The 6,478-nt window shown below is 42.9% G+C and overlaps 1 pseudogene; it reads left to right on the top strand.

Annotated features, from left to right (window-relative positions):
* The first annotated feature begins 1,425 nt into the window (after window positions 1-1,425).
* Window positions 1,426-6,134, top strand: LOC140913311 (up-regulator of cell proliferation pseudogene; annotated as a pseudogene).
* Window positions 6,135-6,478: the final 344 nt, after the last annotated feature.

Here is a 6,478-nt window from a genome sequence, read left to right as displayed (position 1 = left end):
AGCCCAGGGGAATTGCTTGGTTCAAGCTTCTCTATTGCATCTTCTCGCTCAGGTATGAGAAAGATCTCTCTGAAGCCATGGTACTGAATTCTATAGGCACATATTTAAATGATCTTCGCCTTTCTTCCTAAATACTCCATCTTGCATGTTTTTGCAATGGCTCTATCCTCATCACCATATATGAGCCTGGTCATCTTGGCATAATGTTCGAACAGCGTACTCACAGACTTTGTCATCGAATGCTTCTACACCTCTAGTGTTCAGAATATTGGTGTTATTTAAATTATACGCCTTTGTCTGTTTGTTCTCAATTTGCTTCAATATCATCCATCAATCTTTTCCTCTGTCAGGATCCAGTCTTATTAAACTAAGCCAGCCCTTTGTTCAAGCAACTATTTACAGAGCTGCAGCACTTGGAGCTTAGCATTCGAGCCATGTGCACACAGACTGACCTGCTGGTGCTTTCTCCATACTCTTCCCTCCTGCAACTTGCGACCCTCCCTCTAAGTTCCATGCTGGTTGCTACGGTTTCTAGTCATCATTCAGCCTTTGTAACATTTGAGGATCTGTCTCCTGGGTAGAATATGCTGCTAGTGTGGGCCAGTAAGCTGACTGCATATTCATCCTCACTTCCTGCCCTAGTGTGATGTACTGAGAAGAAAAGTGGTGACAAGAACACCATCAGGTGAAGTAGTAAACAAGGGAGGTGGAAAGAAGGAAGAATTTATGCATTGCCTGAAGGATTGCCTGCATTGCAACTGAGCAGAGCTGGATGAATAATTGTTTGTTTGGTTTGGTGGTGGTTCCAAAAAAAAAACATGAAAAAACAATATTTAGTTTGCGTCAAACCAAATCTAAAATATTTTGAAATTTTTGGTGACTCAGAAAAGTTAATTTGGGGCCTGTTTCAGAGCAGGATTTCAAACTTGGCTTTCCCACATCCACTGGGCTATATGTTATGGGAGGACTGGGGGAGGGAACAGCAGCACCACCTCCTCCTTCTTCTCTGGCCATTTTATGAATGGCTGAAACCTCTCATATCAAAATTGCAATAATTTTAGGCCAACCAAAACCACATTTCTAGTTGAATACATGACCTGTCTGAAAGAATTTCCGTAGCTCTCCATAAGTGTGGCATTTCAGTTAGGATGACTGAGAGTGTGACAGTTGGGTCAAATCTGTGAAGGTTGCACCAGATAAATGGTGCTTCAGTACTCCAGCTACACGACCCCTCTAAGTGGTTGTCACTTATAAGGAGCATGCAGACCTCCATGATTTTTGTTTAATAATTGCAATTCCTTCACATTATGGCCCTAATACCAAAGTAAGAGTTCTACCTGAAAACATTTTCAGTTTAACAAAGTGTTTATGTTGTATTACCTTTCTGCAGAGAGACCAAAAGCCCTTCATTACATTGAGTCAAAGTTAGAAATGGAGAAATACAGAAGCAGGAAACTAAAGCTGAGAGATGTCCTGGAAATCACACCAGAAAGTCTAAAGAACTGCCCTCCTCAGACAACAGGAGATTTACCTTGGCATTTCCTCAGGAAGCTCATGGCTCTGAATGGGATGGCAAGAAGCACAAGCCTTGAGCACAGGGCACCCACTGATCAAACACTAACTATGGACAAAGAGGAGCTGGATATTCCTGAAGATTTTTCTTTTCTCAGTGACACAGACACCAGTGATTCCCTGCACCCCCTTGATGTTCTCTGTGCCATTCTGCTTTCCTTAGACAGTTTCCTACAGCAGGAGATCCTGTCCAAAATGTCCATGTGCCAGTTTGCCCTCCCTCTGCTGCTACCTGCCCTCGACACCCCCAAGTGCACCCTACTGCTGTGGGCCATGAGGGACATTGTGAGGAAGTGGAGGCCGCACTCCCTGGCAGAGAGCAGAGGGTTCAGAGAGGAGAGCCTGGTGCTCACGTCAATGCCAACCATTTCCTTTGTGCGGATGGGGAGCTGCAGCTTCTCCAAGTCCCACCTCCTCAGTGAGGTTCTCAGCCCCTCCCAGCAGCACCACAATTTCTTTGTCCACTGGGACATGGAGTCTGGGAACGTCCCACGGGCATTCGCAGATGGGCTGGTTGAGATTTCCTGGTATTTCCCTGGTGGGATGGGGAATTCAGATCTTTTCCCAGAACCTGTCGCGGTTACAAATCTGCTTGGAGATATTGAGTCGCATTGGGTGCAGTTTAGCTTTTTAACAGAGATCTCCTCAGCAGTGTTCATAGTTACTGAGAGCATCAGTGAGAGAGAATATGCGCTGTTATCATCTCTGCAGGGATCAGCCACTAAATACTGCTTCACTTCAATAATCAGGCTGGGAAAGCCAAGGAAACGCTGGAATTCCTGAAAAAGTTAGCCTCGATGCTGAAACTGAACAAGTCACATGTGCTGTGGAAAGGAGGTACCACAAATAAGGCACAATTTGTAAAAGTTCTGCAGTCTGCAATAGCAGCCATAATGAAATCTTCTCCCAAGAGAGTGAGTATAGAAGCCATGGCTGAGACAGCACGTCAATTAGGCATCCAGGTAGATGAGGATAACAAGGAATGTCAGACCCCAAACACATATGCAAAGGAAATCACTGCACAAATCAAAGATGTGGCAAAGTACAAGAGGGAAAAGCTGAGACTCCAAGGGGAGACATGGAGAAACTTGGCTGAAGTGGAAAAAGAGCTGTGCAGAATGAGAAAGCAAGGAGACACCCCACTTGAGAAATATAAATCTCAGCTGAAAAAGAAATTAATGGATTTACATGCTCAGCAGAATAAACATGACCTGACTGATGGTTTGATTACATTTATTACTGGAATAAGACTACTACCTCCCATGGAGAAACATTACTTCCTGAAATGGATGAAGTTTGGCCTGGATCACATTACTAGGGAGAATCTTTCTAAACTGTGGGATCAATATAAAGAGAAATGCAAAAACTCAAAAGATGACCCTAAAATGTTTGCAGAGTTAGACAAATTAATCTCTGCCAGTTCCTTAGGAGTGCAGCATTTCATGTGTGAGTTGGGGCAGTTTTATGAAGCGGAATGCTCAATGGTTAAAGAAGATAAAATGGCAGAAAGCCAAAGGCAATTCACCCATCTCCCAGGCATAGCAGCTGACCTCATGCTGGAAGGGTTTCCCATGGAGATCATTGATGGAGACGTTTCCAACATCTCACTGCAGTGGGTAACAGATGTTCTGAGTCAGCTTCATGCCAAGCTGGGGGGAAGGTCCAAAATCCTGGTTCTGACGGTGCACTGGGAAATCCACCCTCCTCAACACCATGTTCGGCCTGCAGTTTGCAGTGAGCAGTGGCCGATGTACACGAGGAGCCTTCACGTTACTCATTAAAGTGGCAGAGAACTTTCAGCAGGAACTGGGCTGTGATTTCATCCTGGTGATAGACACAGAAGGCTTGAAAGCCCCCGAACTGGCCAAGCTGGAGGATAGTTATCAACATGACAATGAGCTGGCCACCCTGGTGATTGGACTGAGTGACATAACGATTCTTAACATGGCCATGGAGAATGCCACTGAAATGAAAGATGTTCTGCAAATTGTGGTCCATGCATTTCTCAGAATGGAGAAAATCGGGAAAAAAAACAACTGCCAGTTTGTGCATCAGAACGTCAGTGATGTGTCTGCACATGAACAAAACATGAGGGACAGGAAACACCTCCTGGAACAGTTGAATGAAATGACCAAAGCTGCAGCCAACATGGAAAAGAAATGCAAAGAGATGAACTTTTCTGATATTATGGATTATGATCTGGAAAAACACAATTGGTACATTCCTGCTCTGTGGCACGGAGTCCCCCCCATGGCTCCAGTGAATTTGGGATACAGTCAAAAGGTTTATGAATTAAAGAAATATTTGTTTGAATTTCTGAAAGATTGTTCACAACAGAGAACTCCTAATGACGTTCCCCAATTTCTTGCATGGGTGAGGAGCCTGTGGAATGCTGTAAAACATGAGAACTTCATTTTCAGCTTTAGAAACAGCCTTGTTGATGAAGCCTATAACCAGCTGTCTGTGAAGTATGCAGAATGGGAATGGGGTTTTCGGAAGGAGATACATTTCTGGGTATCTGAAAAGGAAACTTTCATCCAAAATCAGCCACCAGATAAACTAGACACTAATGTTTCAATCAGACTAAAGAGTGAGGCACAGGAAAAACTGAGGCAAGAAGCAGAGAAGATTTTGAATCATTTACAACAGTATTTTGAAAGTGGAACAGCAAATCTGCACCTGATAGAAAAGTACAAAGAAGATTTTAGAAGAAGTGCCAATAGTCTCAGGAATGAACTGGAGAGTTATTCATTCAGCAAGTGGCAAGAAGCGATTCATATTATAAAAGGCCAACACAAAACAGATGCTATGCTGTCAAAGTACAAGAGAAAAATTGAAGAGAAAGTGGATGGGCTTCTGAACCATTGCAGGAAAAGCAACTGCAAATTAAATAATGATGAACTGGAGAAGGAATTGGAGAACATGTGGACAGAAACATTGTCAGAATTATCACTTATTCCTTTATAGAGACGCAACATATTTGAAGATGTGGAGTTCCAGCTGAGAAGAGACCTAGCGGACAGGGGCAGTGCAGTCTGGAAGATGTTACAGGATGCCAAAAGCTTGTGTGCTTATTAAACAAAAAATTTCAAAATGAAAAAGGAATACTTAGACTTAGAAGTGTTCAGAGGTTACAAACTATAAATATCAGGTGTGAAAGAATTCTTGACACAGGAATGCTGGCATAAAACAGAGGCTTTAGCTAAATCTTTAATAGAAGAGTGCAATAGTTACACTGATGGAAAAGTAAATGGCAAAGCAGATTATGATGAAACTTATTGCAGAGAGTTGTTGCGGATGATTAACGAGTGGCTTCAGCAGGCTGATGTTCAAAACCTTCACACCACCGCCTGCTTTGCAGTTGACCTGAAGCTTCACATTTTGGGGGATGAAGCTCGTGCATTTCAGACGATGCATGAAGAATTCATTAAAGAAAATGATCCTCTGCAGCGTCTGGGGAAACTGAAACCTCAGTATCTCTCCACGTTCAAAGCTCTGTACTTAGAGAAGATGAGTGTCAGGACAGGGCCTGGAATTTCTGTGATCAGTGTCTGAGACCTGCCCTGGTGGACTATGTGAACAAGAGACTTGGGACAGAAATCGTGGATGACATTTTCAGCAGTGAACGGTCTGTTGAGTACAGCACCCGGAGATTTTTCCAATTCTTTGTTCTGAAGCAGCTGTTGGAAGAAAATGACTTTAACACTTATGTGCAATACACAAGGAATTATGTAGATTTTATCAAAACCTGGATACAGAGACACTTGTTAATGCTCTACAAAGAGAAGGCAAGATTGGGAGATTTGGAGAAAAGGATTTTCTCCCCAATAATTAATAAATTCAGCCATGTTCTGAAATACTCCAAAGGTGAGAGGACTAAGACAGTCTCTGCCTTTTTAGACAATTTGTGTGAAAAGCTGCAGCAGGATCTAGTCATTCCCAGGGATAGCTTAGAAGTGATACTGTTTAAAAACACAGCAAGTGCAGACCAATTTTCAGCTTTTATAGAACAGTTTATTCCTGATCTGGAAAAACAAATTTTATCCACTTTTGAAAATCTGGAAATTCAGTCAAAACTCTCAAAACTTGCAGTGAAGCCCCAGGATGAAATCTTCAAGCGAGTGTTTGGCTGTGGGAAGCAGTGTCCGTTCTGTAAAGTCCCCTGTGAAGCAGGAGCTCCTGCGCATAACGAGCATTTTGCTTCAGTGCACCGACCTGAAGGACTAGGGACATATCGGTGGAATAAAACAAGAGTACTTGTCTCTGATATATGCTCCTCTTCTGTGGATTCAAATAAAACATTCAGATGTTTGGAGACAAAAGGGGAGTTTCATCCTTATAAAGATTATGGCAAATTTTTTCCAGACTGGCTTATCCAGCCAGATCCCAGCATCACAGCTTCCGATTACTGGAAGTTTGTTTCCAAGGAATTCAATCACCAGTTTGCTGAGGAGTTTGATGCTCTCCCTGCCCATCTCCCTGAGGACTGGGGTGAAATAACCAAAGAACAGGCACTGGAGAGCCTAAAGGAAGTCTTTACATTGAAATCAAAAACAGGCTGAGAAACTCTTTTGTGAATGGAAAGTTACAGAAGTTAATTTCCATTAAATGTAATGTTGATTCTCTTTTAATATCAGACACAGGTTGCAGCTTCCAAACAGATAAAGAAACAATGCTATTTCACGTTTCACATCACATCACATTTCACATCACATATCGATGTATGGCAAAATTAAAGAAGGAGGGAAAGACCCAGATGTGGAGATTCTGCACCTCTGTCTTCAGGAGCAAATCGCCAAAATCCCAATTTGTCCTCACCACTGCATTTTGCTGATACAGTGGTACCATCCAGTGACCTGCAAACCTTTCCCACATGAGTGTTCCCTCCAAGAGCCCCCGAATACCA

This window comes from Lepidochelys kempii, chromosome 6 (genome assembly GCF_965140285.1).
Source record: "Lepidochelys kempii isolate rLepKem1 chromosome 6, rLepKem1.hap1, whole genome shotgun sequence".
NCBI classification, from domain to species: Eukaryota; Metazoa; Chordata; order Testudines; family Cheloniidae; genus Lepidochelys; species Lepidochelys kempii.
Note: the sequence above shows the minus strand (reverse complement) of the source record. Positions and strands in the feature narration are given on the sequence as shown.